This window comes from Vanessa cardui, chromosome 5, assembly GCF_905220365.1.
Source record: "Vanessa cardui chromosome 5, ilVanCard2.1, whole genome shotgun sequence".
Taxonomy (NCBI): Eukaryota; Metazoa; Arthropoda; class Insecta; order Lepidoptera; family Nymphalidae; genus Vanessa; species Vanessa cardui.
In genome coordinates this window covers 2,245,861-2,272,302 of record NC_061127.1, presented here as the reverse complement: position 1 = coordinate 2,272,302, position 26,442 = coordinate 2,245,861, and the positions used below count along the sequence as shown (strand labels likewise).

Genomic DNA, 26,442 nt, shown 5'->3' with positions numbered 1-26,442 from the left:
ATTTTATTTATGGCTTAGCTTACGAAGATAACATATTTATATTTTTCTAACCCTCATAATGTGATTTAAAAAATTATTATAAACCTTATAATTATGTAATACTAAGTACCTAATTTAATATTACACCTATAAACTATAATAATTAAAGCAATGTTATATATTATGTTCAATTTAGAAAAGTTATAAGTGCCATAAACGTTCGTTTTCATACAGTTATTTATAATCATCGATGGCATATAATGTGGCTTCGTATCGTATTATAGATTGTATATGACGAAGGGCTTTATAGTTTGTATATGATATAATAGTGGATTAAATGTATGTGTGTGTATGATGAGATGGTAGTGATCAAATTAATACTCACTCCTTATATGTGAGCTATATTTTGGTCAATGGATACATGTTAATCATGACTTGAGACTGCTGGTTCCTTATTAATGCTTCTCGGGCTCAGCTTGTCTGATAGAATTTGCGCCGACGTAAAGCAGCGTGGTGAAATGATGTACAAGACTTCTCCTTAGGAGGCTTTGGTTCATAATAAAAAATAAGACTAGGTTAAGCAAGAGCTATGCTTTTGACCTTAAGGTATTGTAAGTCCTTTACAAGAAATAGTCGATCGTATCAGATTATCAAATATCCCTTCCAGAGGTTTAAAGCACGCTATCTTTCCCACATAGGATGGAACACGTCTTATATATGATAAGTTTCAATGGATGACATACGGATCGGAGTTCAATTTCGAGCTAGCTTTTAACTTGTCTATGATTATCCTTTCTTCAGTGTTAATTTAAAAAGGTCGTAAGGAAACCTAAATATTATGTCTGAATAAGAAATAACTAGCAACGTGGCAGTTTAGTTGAATTGGAGGTAATTTTTATTATATTCTAATGGTGCTTTTGTTAAATTTGATTTATTAACAACTCCTCCCTCCCTTTGAATATATGGCATACTAAAACCTTTGCCGACAATGTGCGCTTAAATTATTTACGTATATATTATAGAAGTAATAATACTCTTCTTAAGCCTAGTGCTTAATTTGTGTTTATAATTCATCTCGTGCTCGTCGGTGAAGGAAAACATCGCGAGGAAACCTGTATGTGTCAAGTTTCATAGAAATTCTGCCACATGTGTATTCCACCAATCCGCATTAGAACGGCGTGGTGGAATATGTTTCAAACCCTCTCTTAAAAGGGAGAGGAGGCCTTTAGCCCAGCAGTGGGAAATTTACAGGCCGTTACTGTTACTGCAAGCCTAGCACTTTCAGAGTTCTTATGGAAATCTTCATCCACAGAGTGCTTTTATGTATATGTTACATTTTTGAACTTCGAACATAATTAATTTATATTTTTTACATTATATTTTTTCAGTTAAACGCTTACTTTCTTTATTGATTTTTGAAAACATTTGCGCATAATAATGTCACCGTTACATATACAGAGTTGACTTAATTTCCTTTAAAACAGCGGCCTTGACTTAATACAAATCATTATCATTATCATCATTATCTGAACACAGTATAATACAAAGTTGCTTACCGCTGTCTGTCCCTGTGTATACTTAGATCTTTAAAAGTAGACAACGGATTTTGATACAGTTTTCTTATAAGATAGATTGATTAAAGAGGAAGATTTACATATGCAGTAAAATAGAGAAACACTGATAATTTTAGTTTCTAATTTAATATATAATAAAACCAGCTGAAGAGCCAGAAAAAATGTGAATGTTGTATTTTTGACATTCTGTAGTATATTTAGTCATCACTATTGTACCCATACGGAGCTGGGGCGGGTCGCTAGTATCATATTTTTTCAAATTTAATTCATTGACTTCTTTAAATAGATAATGAAGTAGTAGAATAATATAATATAATTTATAGGAATCATATTGGTGTCAGTAATGGAGTGAGGGTTGTTTTCACGAGGACAAAGTTGAAATTATCCATCCTGCTCCAATACGGAATGATGGATGCAACGTGTAGTGTAATTTCATCCGATGCATACTGTTAACTGATTTCAAAAAAGGAGGTTTTATATTTTTGGTTAATTTATTAGGCATTGAATCATATTGGTCTCAGTAATGGAGTGAGGGTTTTTTTTCGAGGACAAAGTTGAAGTTATCCATCCTGCTCCAATACAGATTGATGGATGCAACGTGTAGTGTAATTTCATCCGATGCATACTGTTAACTGATTTCAAAAAAGGAGGTTTTATATTTTTGGTTAATTTATTAGGCTTTCCAGCCATTTTGGCATTAATCATTCTTACTAACGTACAATTACAATATATCAAAAGATTATGTAAAGTTATTTAACAGCAAACACTTCGAGCTAATTAATGCATTAATTACAATCGCTTGCTATAGAAACGAAAGTGAAAAAAGAAACAGAAATAGCGTAGCAAAAACAAAAGATAAATATAGTTTGTGCAAGCACACATTAAATATGAAGCCGACATCTAAACATTTGTTTAAATAGTAATAAAAGTTAGCGCAATTTAAAAAGTAAAAAGATTAACATAAAGAGATGTTTGTTGTTCTGTTACCTCACAACTCCATCACTTTTAAACCGATTTGCATTGTGTGATGTAAGTATGTTAGCTCATCTGATGTAACTAGGAGATGCTTTTAATAAAGTGGACATACTAACAGTTACTTCACAATACATTTAGAACAACGCTATATATAATTACTTAGCTGTGAACGCGACTTTGTCCGCGTTTTAATTTAACAAAAAAGTTATTGTTATTGCCTAAGTTACTCCCTATTACATCAGCTTTCTGTCTGTAAAAGCCTCGTCAAAATCGGTTAAGCCATTCAGATATTAGCTGGAACAAACAGACAGATAGATACACAAACAAAAATTGTAAATAATAGCATTTTGGTATATATATGTATATGTATATGAAAATGCATTTAGTAAAAAAACGGTTTTTTTTTTGTTATTACAAACAGACACTTTTGTATTATATGTGTAGATAACAAAGAACTTTTCGTAAGGAACAGTGACAATCCTTCTATGAGCACGAGGAGGACAGATAAACTAATAACACCTAGTTTCCGACTTCGCGAAGTTAATACATCCTTCTTGGGGCACTGTATTCGCTTCTATAATAAGATTTCGCAGTTATTTTTAAACTTGGCCTAAAAAAATATAAGGTTATATTAATGATAAAAAAGCGTGGACTTACAATTTGTTGATTTCTAGAAAGCAAATGTATGAATTTATAACAACAACGGCCTGTAAATTTCCCACTACATTTCGGTTTCTCTCCTTTTGAGGAGATGGTTTGGAACATATTCCACCACGCTGTTTCAATGCAGGTTGGTGGAATATACATTTGGCAGATTTTCTATCAAATTAGACACATACAGGTTTCCTTACGATATTTTCCTTCACAAATTAAGCACATGAATATTCAGTGGTGCTTATCTTAGCTTGAACCCGCAACCATAGCTTCAGATGCATGCATTTTTAACCACTGGGCCATCTCGGCTCTCAATGAAGAATTGTTCTGTATACTTTCTAGAAATGTGGAAGAGAGTTACTACTGAATTCATTGCTGGTTCTTCTCAGCAGAATCTACCTTCCGAATTGGTCCTTCAATCAACCAAAAACTGTAACGTGTCGATTTAAAGTTTTTTTTACATGAATATGAGTGTTTACATGAATAGGAATATTTGAATTTTGTTTTGATAAAAATATTAGTAGTATTTTAGTTCTACAGGAATACCATTTGTAAATTTTATTTTGTTTTAATAAAATAGATTTTAGAGCTATTTTTCTCGCACATTTTTTTAAAATGGTATTGTAATTTAAAGCGTTTAGTGTGTATTGTGTATGTTTAGATGGTGTATGTTAACTGCTGTCCTCAGATCTATTCTGTACACTCTCAATATCTAATTATTATTTTATGTCAAATAAGTATAATAAAGATTCACCAAAGGGGTTTTTCGGAATTTGATAAAATTTAATTCGTACTAAATATGCTAAAAAAAATCGGTTTAATACAAGTAACGAATTCATTATAAAAAATTATGATTATTGTTTAAAAAACTTATGTCACCTAGTAACAGAACTAATTACTAAGAAGTATGTTTTTCGAATACTATAAAAAAAATCTATATAATAATTTTGATACGCGAAACTCAATAACTCGAATACGCTATTAATTATATTATTTTATAAGAAATTGCGGGAATTCTTTGAAACGGAGCCAGAGGAATGAAATCATCTTTGAAATTGGTAGGGTTTCGATACGGTTTGCAGAAACTAGGTTATAATATAGATAGTCCGTTTGATTACCAAGAAGTTTATGGTTTTGACGTGAAACTTGAAGATTAAGTTGTTAGAATAGTAATGCAATTGCACTATTCCGTCGAACGATAGTAGCTCTGTTTGTTTTAGAGCAAATTTCAGATTAAAAAGTAAGTCTGTAACGTAGTTAACCTTACATTCTGTAATATCTGTAAAAAATAAAATAATTTCCTATTTTATAAGGTACAAGTCCCGTTTATTCCCTATCCCTTGGGAATTCTGAAATATCCTAAAAATAGATTTTAGTTGTTGTTATAACCTACTTGCATGCTAAATTTCAAACCCCTAATAATTATAGTTACGGAGATAGATCTACTTTGGTTCGAAAATATAAATCCCATTTATTCCCTTCTTAGTGAACTTCTAGGACACTTAAGGCATGTGCCAAATTTCAAGTCTCTAGGTCCAGTGGTTTAAGCTGTGCGTTGTCTGTCAGTCACTCAGTCACTCAGTAACAGAACAGTTTTTTTTATATTGATTTTAGTGATCGATTATATTAAGATTATATTAAGATAGATTTTTTTATAATAGGAAGATGATATTTTAAATGAGAAATTTAATAAATAATTATGTAGAGTCGAGGTGGCCCAGTGGTTAGATCGCGTGCATATTAACCGATGATTGCGGGTTCAAACCCAGGCAAGCACCGCTGATTCATGTGCTTAATTTGTCTTTATAATTCATCTCGTGCTCAGCGGTGAAGGAAAACATCGTGAGGTAACCTGCATGTGACAAATTTCATAGAAATTCTGCCACATGTGTATTCCACCAACCCGCATTGGAACAGCGTGGTGGAATATGTTCCAAACCTTCTCCTCAAAAGGAGAGGAGGCCTTTAGCCCAGCAGTGGGAATTAACAGGCTGTTGTTGTTTGTTGTTGTTATGTAGAGTAAAATTTAATCCTAGGTGATGTAGTTCAACAAAATATAGAAAGGGTGTGAGTTAATATTGTCATTTATAATAATAATACTCGTAATATCATATGAGGATTATACAAGATACTATAAGTACTGAAGCTTATGAGTGTGTTAGTAACATAGTGATTTATTTATTGCCAATAAAAAAAGTAAAGTAACAGCCTGTAAATTTCCCACTGCTGGGATAAGGCCTCCTCTTCCATTAAGAAGAGGGTGTGGAACATATTCCACCACGCTGTTCCAATGCAGGTTGGCGGAATACACATGTGGCAGAATTTTAATGAACTTAGACACATGCAGGTTTCCTAACAATGTTTTCCTTCACCGCCGAGCACGAAATGAATTATAAACACAAATTAAGCAAATATATATATAGGTGCTTGCCTTGGTTCGAACCCGCAATCATAGGTTAAGATGCACGCGTTCTAACCACTGGCAGTATTGATTTATGGTATTGCCAGTAAGTGTTTAAAACAAAGTACCTTACTGGTTTTCTAGTTGATTAACTAATAAAGTTGGTAAAATCAATTCATTAGAATTTAAAGTAAATTGCAACCTTTTAACACTAACGACATATTAAAATTAATATTAAATAACATATACTAACATATTACGTACTATCTTAGTAGTTTTTTATAAGTTTAGTAAAAGTGTGTTTGTATGTGAGTTAGGCGGCACCGGCCTACTTATATTACGTTTTTAAAAACCTCTCTCACATTGGGATGTCTGGAAGGGATGGCTAATTAGTCATAAGTACCAGTATACAACATCCCAAAAATTTTATTTTTTTTCTTTCTGGTTTACTTATTTTTAATTATTTAATTTCGGTATATTATGTTAGAGGAGTAGAATAAAGTATATTAACATTAGTTTAAGTGTTTAGTCAGTGTGATACCGAAAATGATGAAAATAATTTAAATCGTTATTCTTATTACTTGCATCGATTTAGCTACGAATATTTGATACTATTACTAAATTACGATTATTTTCATTACGTAAAGTATAATTTCAGTTTCGGGCGAATGACATAATTCCGTGAATTTGTAATGCAGTAATTATAAATTTATGGCTTTCACCAAATCCTATTACACAGAGTAAAGTGTCTTGTGTTACTTTAGTTTGATTTTTATTTGTTTTTATATAGACAGTTGGACGAGCTAATGGACCGCCAGTAATTTGTAACCACCACCCATATAAACCCATAAGAAATATTAACGACTCCTTACATAATGAGTTACCAACTTTGGTAACTACGATATTCCTTGTGCTTTTAGTTACTCAGGCTCACTTTTTTTTTCTTTTTTTTTATGATATAGGTTGGTGGACGAGCAGATGGGCCACCTGATGGTAAGTGGTCACCATCACCCATAGACAAAGCCGCTGTAAGAAATATTAACTATTCCTTACATCTTCAATGTGCCACCAACCTTGGGAGATAAGTTGTTATGTCACTTGTACCTGTTACACTGGCTCACTCACCCTTCAAACCGCAACATAACAATACTGAGTACTTTTATTTGGCGGTAGAATAACTGATGAGTGGATGGTACCTACCCAGACGGGCTACCACCAAGTAACTTACTTGGTGGTAGGGCTTCACTTAATCTCCAAGCTGAAATACATCAAAAACAATACTGATTTTAATCTCGAATTACGAGTGTGAGAAATAAGATTATGCATCTGAGTTGGTGCACACTCGTTTACACTATAATATACGACAGTGATTAGATAACCTCTTTTCGAGAATGGACAAAGACTAAAAATTGGTGCGGTGAACACTATTATCGTCAACATAATTATAGCCTATTTTTAAAGTATATCATTTACGGTAACTAAACACTGTAACTTATATTTACCATTTTTTACATGTTTGGATTCCGATTTTATGTCCCTTTTGTCAGCAGTTACATTGACTCACGAAGACTTCAAACCAGAATGCAACAATACTAAGAACTGTGTTTGGTGGTAGGAAGTCTAATGAGTGGGTGGCCTTGATAGATTAACTGAACAATAGTTAATAACATTAAGATATTTACATCAATATATGAGAGAATTAATTTGAAAAAATGTAAAATAAATTCTTAGAAGATGACGTAACGAAATATCCCGCTCTGGAAATCGGATAAGAGTGACCTTTCTCAGCACAATTGGCTTTTAGCTTCAGTCGTGAGTTGAATAAAGCTATTGACTTCACGGAGCATGTAAAAGTAGTTGTTCTTGGAAAATAAGCGTAGTTGAAATATGGTATTGCGTTACTTATCTTCTATTTGCTAATAGCCTTCAGAATATCGAGAATATTTTATCGGAAATATATTTTTCTTAAGTCAGTGTTTTATCTAATATATATTTTAAACAGATTGCGAAATCAAATGAAATCACTACATAGTATATAACAAAGTCGCTTTCTCTGTCCCTATGTCCCTATGTATGACTAAAACTTTTGATTTTCATGCGGTTTTTTTTAATAGATAGAATGATTCGAGAAGAAGGTTTTTATACATAATACATGGCCAATTTAATAAATTAACACTGACATTTTAGAGTATGCTTAGTACGTAAGTACTGTGATGATCATTGCACCCGTGCCAAGTCGGGGCGGGTCGCTAGTGCGTTCATAAGAAAAAGGTAAATATAAAGTTTAACTGTTTAACCATTGTGTATGGTGTGGTTTTGACGTATGAGTTACACACACTTTTTCTCTTTATTATTCGTGTAGGCCGCAATAACGTGTGTATAGCATGGATGGCATTATTTAAGGATTCTCATATCATACAACTAATATCATCCATTCCTTGACACTTTTTTTTCAAATGCATGAAGACAACGGAGGCGGTCTGAAGAAGAAAAGCACCTTCAAGAGTTAGAGCCCGGATTTCGAGGTAACGACCCCTTAATATAGGCTACTTAGTTGTCGCGAGTACTCAATTTATTTATAATTTTAAACGCAATAGAAATAAAAAGATACCAAAGTCAAATTCTTAATAAGTGTAAAAGGCACGACTAAAGAGATTTGTAAAACAGCCGAGGATGAAAAAATAATTAAGACAATCAAAAAGGTCCTTAACTAAATATATAAATCCTTAAAAGCAAAATCTTTTTTTTAAGCAAAATTTATCAAATACTTTAGTTTTACTTATGAAACCACAACGCGTCTTACCCTGTCCAGTGAAGTTCGCCTTATCGTAAGTATTAAAAAAATTATAATTTTATTGGAACTTGCCATGCTAGCAAATATCTATCATTGATCATATAAGCACATATTTTTTTCAAATTTAGAATATCCTTCTTTTTTCGTCGTTTAAAAATTGGAATAACTTTAAAAGAAAAAATTATCTTATTTCAATTGTTATGGTCAGTATTTTATTGTTAGATGATTATTTACCCGACTAACCGTGTCGCAGCCGTCAAAATTATTGGCACATAATTTTAAATCGGTGATATCCTCATTCGAATACAAAGCAAAGAAGACAACTTTGATGTATATTAAATGGAAATATAACGAATAAATTGCCTCGCAAATAGTAAAATGATTAAATCTTAGTACACGACAAAATATTTATCAAGATTGTGTCATATGTTATGTTCGGAATCTTTTCAAGACCTACAATTTGATAGTACATGGTTTTGATGTGTGTCCGAGTCTAAATCTTTGGAAATATTTTATTTTCAAACATTCCGCACCAAATATTTTTAAATTATATATTGAGAATGCGACTTTCTTTTATAAATTTCATATACGTATTATTATAAGGAATTAGTTGTATTGCATATACAAGTATCTCTTGTATGTGCAATACGTCACACGTCATACTACATCACACCATAACACTCATCACACATGTTATGGTGTGTAATTTGCGAATTTTCACCAACTAAGTATTACATCATTGTATACGTTTGTATACTTACGATGCTGACAAAGTAAATATTTTTTGTACAAAAACTTTTCAGACCCTTTTTACCCCTTCAGGGATTGAATTAATATCGAAATACGTATTTTTTATTTGTTTAGACGACAATACTTAACAAGTTTAAGTACAATAGGATCTTTTTTATAGCTTCTGCGAAACAAACTCCAACACTCCATTTACCCTTTTAGGGATTGAAAATTAAAATAAACTGCTATTTATTCGGAAGCGGATGTACAATTTGTTGTATCAACCACAATGCTATTACATCGAGGTGCAGAGTTTCGTACATTCTGTTTAGTGTTTTTTAAATTTGCATTTTAAAATTGAATTCATAAATAATTTAACTGACACATTTTCCAATTAATTTTATAACAATATTTTCTTTTCAATCTACGATCAAACTTAAGGCTTGTGTTATTATAATATCAACTTGGAATAGTTACAGTTCGATAATGAGTTTTATTTTTTAATATAATGATCATAACTACCTCATCACGAGGTTCTTATTTCGTAACTGTAACAAATTACTAATTCACTTATTTAATCAAGAAATAATTTAAAATTTTATTCAAATGATTTAATCGTCTACAATAACAGTATAGTATAGTATAAATCGTATAAAAATAACTCAATAGGGTATTTTCATTGAAAGGTTTATACATAATACGAAGCTGTCTGAAGTCGGAAGTCCTTGTCAACGTAAACATTTTCTTGAATTTTGTATGGAAAATAAACAACAGGCTTCAGGTGGAAACGTCGCGTTATTTGCGGTACAGGTGATGTACAGAATGTTAGAATATGTTAAGAAATAATGTTAATTACCGTGACGTCTTAACGTTTGCTTTATGAATTATTTAGGTATTTTATAGCGTCTTAATTGTCAATTGTAATCACATAAGATAATATGCTTTTTAGTGTGTAAATAAGATTCATTATCGTCATCATTATTTAAACTGGAAGACATCCATTGCTGGACAAAGGCTTTCCACAATAGCTTAACAAAGGCTGTTTTCAGGATACTCATGTAGCTCCAGTGGCTTCGCGCAAATGTCGCCAGATTGTCAGTTCACCTCGGAGGGAGCCTGTTCAACCACAACAACAACAGCCTGTAAATGCTGGGCTAAAGGCCTCCTCTCCCTTTGAGGAGAAGGTTTGGAACATATTCCACCTCGCTGTTCCAATGCGGGTTGGTGGAATTCACATGTGACAGAATTTCTATGAAATTTGTCCCATGCAGGTTTCCTCACGATGTTTTCCTTCACCGCTGAGCACGAGATGAATTATAAAGACAAATTAAGCACATGAAACAGCGGAGCTTGCCTGGGTTTGAACCCGCAATCATCGGTTAAGATGCACGCGTTCTAACCACTGGGCCATTTCGGCTCGGAGAACTTTTTTCCTCGCCTCGCCCTTAAAGTCACCTAATAGAATCTAGCAACATATACATACACTCGGAACCTTTACAGAACGCAAAGCCTGTACCAGTTGCTAATGGAATATGTCAAGTACAGTAGAGAGAGCGGCTGCAGTTTCCAAATTACATTTTTATTTGTTATTTACTTCATTTTTATACGAGTATGTCACTCATAACTGTTTAGTCAAAGTATTGTACCTATATGAACAATGGAATTGAATATCAATTAGTCGAATGATGAATTTCACTAATAAATAGAAAGGAATTTTATGAATATATATTAAAGTACAATTTTGTTTATGCATACTAAAGTATACTTATGGCTTTTTAAACTGCGTAATGACAGAACGCACTAGTAATTTAGTCTTGATGATAAATGGTTAACTAGATATTAATTTTCTTATAATAAAATTGCCTAATTCACCTTTCAAAAATTAACAAAATATACTTTCTTTTAATTTAAAGTTACGCTAAATAAAAATCTCTTTAAGTGTTAAACATGCACGGTCCCTACAGATAAATCATTCGTTTTTCTAAAATATGATATTTTCTTTATATTATATATATGATATTCCCTAGTATTTGTAATCTTTACATATATACTCTTTAGTGACTATTATTATAGCTTTGCTATTGATTGTCAAAAATCTACAATCGGTGGGCCCAGTGGTTAGAACGCGTGCATCTTAATCGATGATTGCGGGTTCAAGCACAAGAAAGGATCACTGAATATTCATGTACTTAATTTGTGTTTATAATTAATTAATCTCGTGGTCGGTTGTTAAGGAAAATATCGTGAGGAAACCACGCATGTGTCTAATATCATAGAAATTCTAATTTATTTCAAACCGATATATCGAATTTAAGAAATTCTTTATGAATTAATCTTGATTTCCAAAGCTGGATATAGGCTACTTTTATTGCTAAGCAGATGACAACCAAACCATAACACAAGTGCTTCAGCTACTTACTTTGGGATCACAGTAATGTATGTGATGCTGTCTCCTATATATTTATGAAAAAAAAAATCCCCTCTAACGCGAATGAAACAGCGGATGACAGCTAGTATTTGTATATAATTGAAGCCTTAAAAATCATAAAATATATTATAGAGTAAATGCAAAACGTATAAAAAGATAATTTTTATGTTGCAAAGAAAAAGGCTTTTTTAGGCTTCGTAAATCAAGTAAAAAGCCCCGTAAGACCACTTCGTTGTCCGTATTAAGGTACTTTACCCATCAATAATGGATTGAATTATCGAGTGAAGACGTATCTCACGTACTAAAACCACAACAGCTTAATATCTCTTTTACAAATTCACGTCTCTAGTTCCACATAAGGAAAAGTGTATTTTTTCTCGAATATCCATAACATAATAAATTTCACACTGTCACTGATCATCAAATCTATAGGTTTCTTTCCCTGGGGGAGGACAGTTGCCCTCCTTCATCTGGCCTCAGTTGCCCCGAAGCATTTCACGCTCTTATGATTTATTTTTAAATTTCCTTCACATTCGCATAAATTCCATAAACAAACTATTTAGAATTTTGAAATTTTATCAGACAGAAACAAAGGTTTTTTTCCAATGACACTGTAAAGTTTAGTTAATATTTTTTGCAATAAATTCTAAATCCATTTATGTGATTTAGACGAAGAAGAATTTCCGTTAGCATTTTTCTGACAATCAGTAGTTTCAAAGTACTGGCCATATCCAAAAATCATTTAATAATTCATGACCAATATATATTCTAAGACGCTAATTTTCATTATTTGGGCCATTTGTAAATGAAGCTAGAAATACATTACTATTTTACGTTGATAATTGATTTTTTATATATGTTTTATGATATTTTCATAAAAACACTATAAGATTCCATAAATATACACTATCTACAGTAATATTATAGACGCGAAAGTCACACTGTAAGTCTGTAGGCATTTCGCAGCCAAACCACCGAACACAATTCAATGGAATGTGATATGAAGCAAGTTTGAACTTGATTGAAAGGACTGCCTTTTTATGTCTTACACATGTTGACTAACTAAAGCAAGCGAAGCTTTAGATGGTAGCTAATATGAAATACAAGCATACAAAACCAGATTTACTACTTAAGAACAGGATAATATACAATGATTTTATTGGAGATAAGTTCTTGTTTTCTTCTGATAGACCAATGGAATATATTAAGTCTCCACGTTTACTAAATGCTAATAGAGTGCTGAATTTATAATTTATCAAGTATCCCAATCTTAATAGCACTAAATTAAATATATACATTAGATGCAAAAATGTAATTGCGTTTTTTAAATTAAGTAGTAGATCAAAGTGCTTTTTCAACTCGACATTTCTAGAGAAACATCAATCTCTTCCAGACTAAATGTATTCAGAGAAAGAAAGCTCGCAGGCAAATATAAAAAATCCCACCAAATGTGTCTCTTTGCTGTGCTATCCTTAGATGGGTTCCTTTTTCTTTGAACGACGGAACGTGTTTTTTTATTAATGCATTGCACATGCTAAAATTTAACTTGAAAACTGGCCTGAAAGTTAGAAATTCCCAATAGCCCTATTCCTTCCATGATAAGCTAAGCACGATAAGATATATGGGACCAACGTGGAATCAAACAGTCTATAGTAAAATTTCTTGTTACCAAACCTAATCCTGAAAAGAGCTGAGATGGCCCAGTGGTTAGAACGCGTGCATCTTAACCGATGATTTCGGGTTCAAAGCCAGGCAAGCACCAATATATATATGCGCTTAATTTGTGTTTATAATTCATCTCGTGTTCGGCGGTCAAACAAAACATCGTGATGAAACCTCCAGTGTCTAATTTCATCGAAATTCTGCTACATGTGCATTCCACCAACATGCATTGGACCAGGGTGGTGGAATAAGTTCCAAACCCTCGAGACCCTAGAAATTTAAATTAGATCTCTCGAATGTTTCAAAGGGCCTATGCATAATTGTTTGTTCATGCACATGTAAAGATTGGAATATGTGTTCGTTGTTAAAATTTTGCTTTTATTATTTCACGATAATAACAAAAAGCCTTGTTCCTTAATGGCATTTCTATAAATATATGATTATTCCTAAGATGAAAGCAAAAATTTACGACCCGAGGAAAATAAAAGAAATCATTACGAATGCGAACAAGAATCGTATCCAAATTAATTTTTAAAGAGGACTGCAAGGAAGTATTTTTCTCTTTGAACTCAAGTTAAACAGCACTAACAGATGCGTCGTTACGAGTCGAAGGATGTAGCTTTCTGTAGTTTTCTTGGAAATATAATATTTATAAATAGATATATATATATAACATATAAGTTAGATTATACTATATAACATAGAAATCGGTTTTATCGCCGATCAAACGTTTTATATTTAGAAACATAATCCAAAACTTTTATGCGAACTTAATGAAATTTTTCCTCGAAATAATTATCCAGGCCAACCTAGCTTATTACATGAAATACCATCCAAATTATCTCTTATAAATAAAAATGTCTTGCTTTGTAGAAGATCAAAGGTATTAAATATTAGCTAAGAATAATTTGTTTTGTTTTGAAAGAAATGAAACGAAACTTTTACATATTATGTACTTGATTTTTTTTATTTCCCTATCTACCCAAGATAGGTAGATAGCTAGATCACTTCCCTACTTTATTTCATTGAATGTTAAATTATCACCACTACCCATAGACTACACCCGACACCACCAACTTTCGGAACAACCTTGAGCCTGTAGTTACATTGGCTCATTCACTCTTCAAACCTTACCCTAGCGGCGGTAGAATTTATGATAAGTCGTTAGTACCTACCCAGGCGGGCGCTCAATCTTCTAGGGTTTCCTAGTACAACCATGAATATTAATTTTTTTTCTACTTTTTTATATTAAAAGACATTATTTACTATTTTATCTTTATATTACCAATATTATGATTGATTGATATTAGTGATATCAGGATCATCGTCATCACTATTATCATCATTGTTTTGCTTATATTTTAATCTTTTTGTTATATTTTCCGTCTGCTGTTTGTGCTGCTTCTGTTTTTTAATTAACTGAATTTTCGTACATCGAATAAAGTTATGTTAATTGCGGTTTTCATCTTAAGTGCAGCAGTGTGTTGATTAAACCCTAAGCTTTTTCTAAAAAGGTCACGTATTTTGTCTCAGAATACGTAACAGTGTTTTATACAGAATTACGACTCACCACTCAGTGTGTCCCACCTATTTCCTGTCCGGATTTTAATAGACACTTCATTTGCTCCGAACGGGCGGGACATATGTACGTACACGTTTTATTGCACTCGTGAAATTCGAAGCTGCGTAGCCATTATCGCTATTTTTTGAGTAAGTAGGAAAGAGGAATCAATACCATTTAATTCAATACTAATATTATAAATATGAATGTAACTGTCTGTCTGTCTGTCAGTCTCTCTGTCGCTCTTTCACGACCCAGCCAATGAACTGGATTTGATGAAATTTGCTTTGAAGCAGACTTGAACTCCAAAGAAGGACATAGGCTACTTTGAACAAAATAAATAAACTAGCAGTATGACGTCACGATGACGATAGCCACTCACCTTTATGTCAGTAACCTAAAATTCTGTAAAAAAGATCCATAATAGTAAAGCATATTTTCTAATTATTTATAGTACTGCTACTAATTGCTGTTATTATCAGCACTGTTTTATTGCTTGTATTAATTAAAAAATGAAAGGGTGCTAGCTTCATAAATTAATAATTTTCTAGTACATAATTAGGCCACCGTTTGCTTGAAACATTGTATCAAGAACTGAGATGTGACGTTGACACTGTCATAGTCATAATATGAAACGTTTATTTATCACATTAGTTTGACATATTTTTGTTTCATGATCTTTTTTCCCCCTCTATAAATATACTCTATTAATATATTTAAGCATCAAATTTACAGCCAATTATGGGTACAGAGCCTCATTGATATATGTAATTTAATATATTGACAATAAATATATTTGATTTGATCTGATAAAACTGGAATGATAAGAAAATAATAATAAATTTTCTGAGTAAACTAAAAGGTTAAGTATCAGGATTTTAAGATGACACGGCGTCTTGAGCGTGACCCTTCTTAAACTTGCGCTGCAATATTTGTTATGCAAAGCTAGCTTACGCGCCAGTACATGGTCTTCAGACTGCTTTATCCCGAGTAAGCCCGGATTAGCATGCGACCATTTGATTAACGCTGTGAAGCAAGTCGAGTGTACAAAGTGGTTTGTTTCGTACAATTGCAGCTTACAAGACGCCATAAATATTCTCGATTTTCCCTTTATTTACTTAGATATTAGTGCTCTTTGGAATTATTTGACAAATTTTCGAAATATTCAATATAAAATATTTCAGGATATTGAAAGAAAAAAATTAAATATTAAAGACAGATTTGCTTTCGCACTTATAATATTAGCATATATAAGTAAGATAATGTAGAGTTCCAATACGCTTTCCACACTTTGCTGAGCGTACAAAAATAATGCTACAATCACACCTGATATTGTCTATGAAACATTGGCGAACACAACAATATCGTTATTGTAACCCTGCGGTTTAAAGGCCTGATAATAAAATTAATGTAATCAATGGATTTATTTCAATTAGCGATCAACGTTGAAATTAAATTTAACTCGTTACTAATTCATCGGTGACAATCATTTTAACTTTGACGCTGTAATAAATTACTTTAACACGTCAATATTAATGCTTCCGAGTTCAAGTTTAATTTGTTGATATAATATGGTTAATTTTGTAAGAGTTCTTGATAGAGTCTTCATATACATTTATGTAGTTGTACTAATAACAACAACAACAACAGCAGCCCGGAAACGCACGGCTGGGTTAATCAAAGAACCAATAATTAAAGGGCCTCCTCTCCCTTTGAGGAGAAGGTTTTGGACCATATTCCACCACGCTGTTCCAATGCGGGTTGGTGGAATCAATACGTGGTAGAATTTCTATGAAATTAGATACATGCAGGTTTCCTTGCGACGTTTTCCTTCACCACCGAGCTCGAGACAAATTATAATCACAAATTAAGCACATAAATATTCAGCGGCAGCTTGCCTGAATTTGAACCGGTAATCATCGGTTAATATGCACGCGTTCTAACCATTGGGTCATCGCGGCTCTTGTACTAATAAATCTGACTGATATTGTAAGGCGCTCGTTTATTTGTAAAAATATAGCACCTTAAAAACTTTTCGCTGGTGTGAAAGCATTTTTATTTAAGAACTTGGAACATATTCTACCTGCTCCAATGCGAGTCGGAGTATATACTTAATATGACATATTTTCATCCAATACGCAGGTTTCTTCGTAATGTTTTCCTTCACCCTCGAGAACGAGATGAATTATAAACATAAGCATAAAAAATGAAATATAGTATGCCTCGATTTAAAGCCGCAATTCACGTTTTTTTTTCAATGGACATTGATATTTCCTTTTTTATGTTATAATTTGGCGGACGGTCAATAGGGCGATCCGATAGTTATCGTCACCACCACCCATAGACATTAGTGCTGTAAGAAATATTAATCACATAACACACTATCAATCTTGGAAACATTCTTTACCTGTGAAATTGTCATTCTGCAGCACTAGCCATTACGATTTATTTTAAATAATTCTAATTTCAAATTAACCTCCTTATAAAAACAGAGTATTCTTATTTCAAAATTAGTTACATATTTGTTGTTTAATATTATGATTTCATCGCATTTGAATCTTTTGTGTTATCCTGGACCGTCATGGCAGCAACGCGGCATAAGCGGCACGCAACATAAATGACGTTTACGGAGCGAACACTACAAACGAACACGCCACCTGTTATTGCTTTGCCCGCTACCGTTCTGGAATTTGCACCTGAAACACCAATAATATAAAATTATAATAATAGAATAAACACCGTGATCGTCCGAATTTTAGTCGACAAACACGAATTAAATTCTACCTAATATGCTAATTCAGCTGAAGCTATCAGTTAAAACCTATTAACGTAATAGTCTTTATATTTAAGACTATTCGGCTCTCATACTTTATTAATTCTACGAAGCGAAGATTTAACTTGCAATGATTTTTTAAATATAAATAATAAATAAATATTATGCAAAATTACATTCATTACTGTGATACCAATATTACTTATATTAAAGCACTCGTTTTACGGAAAATCAGAAGTAACGAGGGTACCACAAATACCTGGGTGGGTGGGAAAACGACATAGAAAACTAATGAAATTTTTTTGCATTAACTCGGCTGGGAATCGAACCTGGGACCTTGGAGTGGCATAACCATAAAAACCGGTGTACACACTACTCGACCATGAATTTCATAACAATCAAAATATGTAACCTCAATTCAATACAATAATGTAAGAGAATAAGTCTTATTTCGCCAAACTAACACAATGTTATTCAGTCAAGAAAAAGTAGTCATTTTGAGCAAAAACTGCGGGATGTCCAATCTGAGAGCACATTTATTTGGGTCATATATATTCCACTAAAGACGTAAGACGTGCAAGACAATACAGTCCTTAGTACCATACATTTAAAAAGTAATTTTGCTTGCTCATAACACGAATCGGTATACATATTATATTATTTCAGGAGTATAATATTTTTATTCACTAAATTCTCTAGAATATACGGTACAGCCGCTGGCTTGGTATTATTTATACGAGCGTCGCCTTACTGACAATCTATTGAAATTCTTGCCGCTAGAATAGATCTCTCGAAGAACTTTAAAAGCACTTGGAAAAGTCTTGCATTGAAAAATGAATATTTAAATTTTAAATTATCATTTCATTAAAGCAAAACTAATCAACTGTGGTATCAGAATAAAAGTATAATTATAAGCAAACCTTGGAAAATATTTTTATTATGGAAAAATGAAAGTTGAAAATAAATTAGATGAGAATTAAGATGGCCCAGAGATTTGAACTCGTGCATTTGAACTGATGCCTGTAGGCTCAATGCCTGGTAAGCACCAATATTTTTTTTGTATTATTTCATATTTAATTTGAATTTTTAATAAGTTGATGAAAAACATTCAATGTAATTCTGTCACGTGTCCACATTCTAGCAGCGTGGTGGTATATTCTCCAAGTCGTCGTCTCAAAAGGGGACCCAGTACTAGGATATTTACAGACTTTAATTGTTATTATATTAGACTAGAATACAAATCTAGAATTTAATTTTTTTTCGCTGACTTTCAACATTTTGATTACTTAAAAAAATGTTTTATTTATAATTTCTTAATATAGAAATCGAAGCTAATAGGAAGTTTACGCGTTCTCAGTTACAATAAAAATTCCTACTCTTTTAAAAACCGACGGGACAGTACGACAAAGGACCAAAGGATCAGAGAGTCTACACTTGTGTAAACTCGCAATTAGACTAATAAAATAATTGGCTAATCTATACATATAATAAAATTGGAGTGTCTCTTTGTAATATTAAAATAGCCCTTTTTCTGCACGGTACATATACCAAAATAACATTTTTTACAATTTTTGTCGGTCTGTCGGTCTGTTTGTTCTGGCTTATCTCAGGAACGGCTAGACTTTTGACGGGACTTTCACTGGCAGATACTGATATAGTGACTTAGGCTACAATTTTTTTTAAATTCATTCGCGTACAAGGTCGCGGGCACAGCTAGTAAAATATGAAACATTATAATTTGCTGGCAAATCTTCCACTCTCATATAATCGACTTTGTTAAACGTCCAGTTGATAGAGAAGCTTTAGACATTTGTTTTTGTCATGTTTGTATTGGAACAGGCAATGTTGTCTTCAATTTCAAAAACGTGTTAAATTTTTTTTCGAAAATCCACCGAACTTGCAACATCACACATGAATTTTATTTTTGAGGGGTTTAATATTTCTCCGGATAACGCTTTAAAATGAAAAAACAACCCCCGTTTCAGTTAGCGCTCCGCGTAGATGTAATTGGAAAGGTTTTTTTTAGTTTCAATGCACAGTTATAGTTCTATTTGGATAAGGTTCTTTATTTTAAAATCGATTTAATGATTTCGTATGTCATTAAAATTTCACTGCCATAGAAAAGTTGGTGTGTTATTAATAGTTGTAAAAGTTTATTGAGATAATTCCGTTTTGCAACAATAATGGTCAACAATATAATTTTAGAACGAGGTTCGTTTACGTTACGTTCTTGGCTTTTTTTTAATAATTTTATTTACATAATTTATAGTAAGATTTATTTGCAATTAGTTTTTCAATATAATAATAATAATTACCATTTATTTTCCACTGGGGAAAAAAATATTTCTTTCCCCTGATGAAAGTGCCGGATGTAGGACTCACTGGAAACCGATTGCCGAAATACCCGCCAAAAACCAGCGGTATCATCTACATCCCTTCCAGGGCGTTTAGGAATCGTTTATGCTAACAATCGTGAGGAATAATCACCATGACTTAATAATTACCAAAGCTAATATGTAATATATAATGATATAATTCAAACAAACAAAAAAGTCTGTATAATTAATCTGTCTTAATAAACATAATTAGTTTAAAGAGATAAGAATATATAGACGCCTTCAGATAGCTAATACTGAGCCGTCTTATCTCTTTATCTGAAGAGGCAATTTGATGGGGCGTTACCAATAAATATGTCACGCTGACCTCACACCTCTGTGACCTGCAAGTGTCACAGGTCCATTCAACACAACGTCTCGTCTCGAAAGCTGCTGCATTGTGATTTGCTCGTATCGATTACGTAAAATCCTTAAAAAAGATGCATTGCAAAACTAAACCGAAGATTCCCTTAGTATTGTATTACTTGATATACCTACTAATAGAAAAAAATATATCGCGTGATAGGTAACTTAGGAAATAAAAATAAAATAATCAGAAGTTTTTTCACATTTGGAGAAGAAAAGTAAATAAGATATATATAGATAAGGAGGAGTTAGGCATCAACTCGTTATCATACATGATAATATTCGAAATATAAGTCTAGTCGTTCACGTTCGTAAGCCTTTGCTTTCGATATTCCATCAAAAATAACTTTTTGGCTGTCATGTGTTCTACGTCATAGGAAACCTCCGTAGCAACAACAAAAAAAAAACAACAGTCTGTAAATTTCCCACTGCTGGGCTAAGGACTCCCCTCTCTTTGAGGAGAGGTTTGGAACATATCAAACCACGCTGTTACAATGCGGGTTGGTGGAATACACATGTGGCAGAATTTCTATGAAATTAGACACATGGAAGTTTCCTCACAATGTTTTCCTTCACCGCCGATCTCGAGATGAATTATAAACACAAATTAATAATATGAAAATTCAGTGGTGCTTTCTTGGGTTTGAACCCGCAATCATCAGTCAAGATGCACGCGTTCTAACCACTGGACTATCTCGGCTCTACTTCCGTAGCATGTACACTATTATATCGGTTAATATATTTTTTCATTCCATTTTTCATTAAATAATGCAGCTTAAATGAAGCCATTACAGGCCTTAATAGTTGATAATGCAATTTATACGCCCCACGCTTTTCTTCTTATGTAGATTTTTGAGTGCATTAAAATCAGAATTTCGTTTACAAATTAAAATAATAATTTTACTTCAATACGAGAAATGATAAAATGTATAAACCAAAGTGCAATTATTTAAGTAAAGTTCATCATCACCAACAGCCTACAAATTTCCCACAGCTGGACTAAGCTTCTCCCTTTTGAGGGGAAAATTAAGTAAAGTTAAATAATAGACAAAAGTGAGATTTTCGGAGATATGTTCAGAATTACTACTTACTAATGTATTGAATGTATGGCAACTCGACGTTTCCCTGGTCGATTTGGGCTATGATAGCCAATTTTAAAATTAACTAGATGCGCGTATCACCACTAATACATCCCTTTCCTCCTTTCTCGTTTCTCTAACTAAGACAATAGCAACTATCTTCAGAAGAGCTAGGGAATTGTTTGAATATAACGCTCTGTCTCTTCGCATGTTTCACTTCACTCGTAGCGTTAGTTAACGTTGCATGACAAATATTTTATCTCGTCTCCTGCTATTCTCACTGATGCCTACAACAGCTCGTAATATCCCCACCTGACATCGTCAGCGGAATCATTATAGCCATTGAGACCGAGACTTTTTAAGGTAACACAATCTTATGAAGCTTCTTAAGAGCTGAGATTGTCCAGTGGTTAAAACGCATGCATCTTAATTGATGATTTCGGGTTCAAACCCAGAAAAGTACTTCTATATAAGAGTATATGTGTTTATAAATCAAATCACGCTCGGCGGTGAAGGAAAACATCGTGAGGAAACCTGCATGTGTCTAATTTTATCAAAATTCTGCCACATGTGCATTCCACCAACCCAAATTGGAATGGTGGAATATGTTCCATACCCTCTCCATGGTGGGAGAGGAGGCCTCAGCCCAGCAGTGGGAAATTTACAGACTGTTTACTGTTATGAAACTTCTATGTATATCAGCTTTAAGATAAATCAACTCAAAACCAACAACAGTCTACTTTTTAATACAATAATACAACGATTGCCATATCATGTATATGTACCTACCAAATGATTATTAATTCAATATGAAAATTTACACAAAGAGGCTTTTATCGTTATTAACCGACCCGCTATCTTGTCGGCATTAAACATTTATTTGAAAGCTATTACGAATTATATAATATTTGGAACTGCCTTAATTAGTCCATTTAATTTAAAGTGTCAATTAATGTTGTTGATTTTAGTATATTTGATAATTACCACATTTTACACGTACTAACGAACTTTATGCCTGTTAAATTAATCCAGTATATATTTTGTCACAATGTTGAATAACTAAGGCTTATTGCGTTCGATTTTATTACTATGTCAAATCTACGTATAGTACGACGCAACTTAGCTGTAGCATCGGCAAATTCAATAAAACCGATCACTCCCGATTTACACAACCAATAGAAATAGCTACCTATCGCGCCATTCGACGCCATTCGTCGCTATAGATTCCCGCGTCAGTTCCACCCGAGAAAGCTAGTGCATGTAAATCGACGTGTTAAATTAACGCATATATTAGATCATATGATATTAAAAGTTATTACGTTTGTGTAAAGATTATATTCAGATAGATAAGAAATAAATATTGATAATTTGGGATAGCGTACTTAATTCGGATGTGATCGGTTTTACGAATTTTGCCGATGCTACATCTGAGTTGTGTTGTATTAAACTTTAAGCGCTCATATGGCTTGTAGGACTTTGCTTTCTAGGGGTGGATACAAATCATTTACGCTGACATGTTTTGATTGTTTGGCCTGGATCGATTGTTGCAGCGAAGAGGTTGAAAAATATAGTGTTCAACAGTTGTGCACTAAGTACGCACACACAAATACTAATAAACTAGTATGACATTTGGCCAGTGTCAAGCACAGCTGTGAGGTATACGAGATAATAAAGTTAGTGCGTTTGTTTTAGTTATTTTTAAGTGCGACACTCTATCTTAATGTATAAATAATCTAAATTGCAATGTTAGTTCCCTTGGTTGGTAGTGCACTGACGATATAAAAAGAGCTTCAGTAGACGACTTTATACAAGGTGACAAATGTCGAATACATTTAAAAAATAAATGTCTTTCGCCTTTTTGTGCAAAAGTAAGTGAGATGGATATATAGGACGTGTAGTTTTATATTTCAAGGCTTGATACTTAATTAGCGGTGTAGCGAGCTACTTCGCGTAGTTTTCATGTGCTATGCGCGCATCATATAAATCCACTGTCATTGTTTTTTCATATTGCGACAAAAGAAGTACGACTGAAAATCTTAACAGTAAATATTAATATTAATAATTAGATGTGATCTTAAGATACTTTTTCTGAGTATTTTATTTTAAAAATTATAACTTATATTTAAATAAAACTTCAATACAATTTCAAGTGGAGATATTGTAGTTTTTTTTACTCAGTAGCTTTTTTATCTGTTATTTATATAAACGTTCCTTTTTATTATTTATTTTCTCTTGCGTAAAATGTATGAACATGTTTTATTTAAAGTTATTTCGTTTTTTCTTCGAAGGCTCATACATTATATATTTCTAAATGAGCGTTAAAAGCTAAAAGAGGAAAAGTCCCGCGTTCTCCTAAATATTACATCAAGCTAAACAATTGCTACGCGTTTTCTTAAGAAGATCAATTCTATTTTCAATATAAGATACATAATTGCTTGATTTATACAGAATATTAATGGCAAAAGTATCACTAGTAGTGTTTGATGACGTCCGTGGTCGATTAGTGTGAACAGTCAGTATAAGAAAACCTTCGTCACTTTCCAAATTAATTCCTTTATCAAGTCTTAAACTCTTAGTACTTTTTGAAACTAAAACACTAAATTGACAACTGCATATAAAATTAAACTTATATAGTATGATAACTTGGTTCCAAATAGTATAACATCTTTGGACTACGTCTAATTTTATATCAATATGAAATCTTTTTAATGGCGTAATTAGACATTCGATTATTAAATTAGATATAATATCTTCTATTGAATTGTTAAAATATGTTTGTCATTGTCATATGTGCTCGATCGGTAAAGCAGTTTATCGTTCATACTGAGCACATGAAAATAGATCTTAAGGTGACGAACCTTTTCTTACCCCGACTGTACACCGGATTTCATGGAGCCTACCATTGAAATCTGGTGTACTCCGAGGTCCCGGGTTCGATTCCCGGCCGAGACAATGTAGAAAAATTTCATAAGTTTTCTATGTTGCCTGAATCTGGGTGTTTGTGGTACTGTCGTTACTTCTGATTTTCCATATTAAGAGCTTTATCTATTTACATTGGCATCAGAGTAATGTATATGATGTCCAGTTTATTTATTATTTATTTATGTATTAAAAAGTGTTTATGTGAAAGATGACAAAATTTATTTTTGAATTTTTGTGTATGACATAATATCTTCAATCTAGACTATAGAAGAAAGTGCTTGAAAAACAAACCACTTTTTCAACGTCAATATACCGCCAATCATGATATAAGATAATAAATCCCGTGAAGTATATTTTATATTTTATGTTTATACACAAGTGGAGCGTGTTATACAAAAGTGTTTCATATTACCTTTTTCGATCGATATAAATAATAAAATACTATATCTTAATTCAGCCGGGCTATTAATTTATTGCGTATCATTTTGGTATTACTTCTTTTTTATTTTACTGAGGCTTACGTCATTTTTAAAAACGTTAATTTTTATTTATGCTTGTGAAGTTATTGTGACGTGTCAATTTAAATATTTAGGATAATTTAAATTGAGTTTGAGAATTGAAACAAATGATGAAAAACAAACAATGCATCCTGCGCTAGCTTTTTTTTTAAAAAAAGGACAGCTATGCTTTTTCAGACGTTTTATGTTAAAAATATTAGTGCTGGTTTCAGCAAGTATTCGATACGTTCACGCAACGTTCATTCGATTGAATTGAAACTGTGCAGCTGATGTCTGCACTTGTGTGAAACGATGGATAGCCTGTGGTTTTTTTACCCACAGTGTTGAAATTATAAATTAATCTATGAAATTTATGAAACCCTGGTACTATTTTAATTAAGTGCTTTAAATAAGTTACTTAAGAATTTCTAACATTAAACAAAAAACAACAACAATAACAACCTGTAGATTTCCTACTGCTGGGCTAAGTCCCCTTCTCCCTTTGAGGGTTTGAACCCGCAATCATCGGTAAAGTTACACGCGTTCTAACCACTGGGCCATCTCAAGCTTTTAACATTAAGGCCTTAATTATTTGCATATTACAGTACAATAACAGACTTAAAATAAAGACTCAAAAATAGTTGCTGTATAAATCATGATCACGTGGAATGGTGGCTGGAATGGTAACCGCATTACCCTGGTGAATCGTAATTCTCTTGGGAAACTGAACCAGCTCTTCTACCCCAGTGGGTGTAATAACGTCAGGTGTTATACTGAAGATATATAATGAAAAGTTTTACAACAACACTCCAAGGTCCAAGTGTTAAGACTCAGGTTGGTTTCAAACCCCAGGTCCTGGTTTCAAACCTCGACATTAAGTTAATAGGTTTTACAGTCTCGAAATTATCTGTAACTCGCAGTTCGCAAGTTGACACTGTTTGTTTTGGGTCTGAAGTCTCTCCGATCGTGTCGGATTCGCCGTTCAATCGGATTATGAGAGTGAGTGTGCATTTATGTTTATCCTGTGAAGTTAGCCAGTTCCTTCCGAAAATAGTCACCCATGCCGAAATCAATCAGAGTAACTTCATAATAACTCATATTTTTAATTTATTAATATGAAATCTGTATGTTATACTGATGAGCTGAGATGGCCCAGTGGTTAGAACGTGTGCATCTTAACCGATGATTGTGAGTTCAAACCCAGGCAAGCACCACTAAATATATGTTCTTAATTTGTGTTTATAATTCTCGTGCTCGGTGGTGAAGGAAAACATCGTGAAGAAATCTGCATGTGTCTAATTTCATCGAAATTCTGCCATATGTGCATTCCACCAACCCGCATTGGAACAGTGTGGTGGAATATGTTCCAAACCCTCTCCTTAATGGAAGAAGAGGTCTTATCTCAGCAGTGGGAAATGTACAGGCTGTTACTTTACATTTTCTTTTATATTATCCTAGTAAAAAAAAAATTTAGTTATTAAAAAAGTAAGTCTTGATTGTAGCGTCTACTAACGTTAACAAACAAACTCAAACAAATCTGTAGTTTCGTTCTATCCGTGTAGTATGAATAACATGCTCCATACCTAGCTTTATATGTATTGGATATTTATTTATCGCTTGTCTGGTAATTGTAATTGTTTTCTTTTATGGCAAAAGTAAATTTAGACGAAGCG

The 26,442-nt window shown here is 32.9% G+C and overlaps 1 protein-coding gene across 1 annotated transcript in view; it reads left to right on the top strand.

Moving 5' to 3' along the window:
• The window catches only part of LOC124529948, a 51,753-nt gene that overhangs the window by 1,099 nt on the left and 24,212 nt on the right, over positions 1-26,442 (top strand). The window lies entirely within an intron of this gene.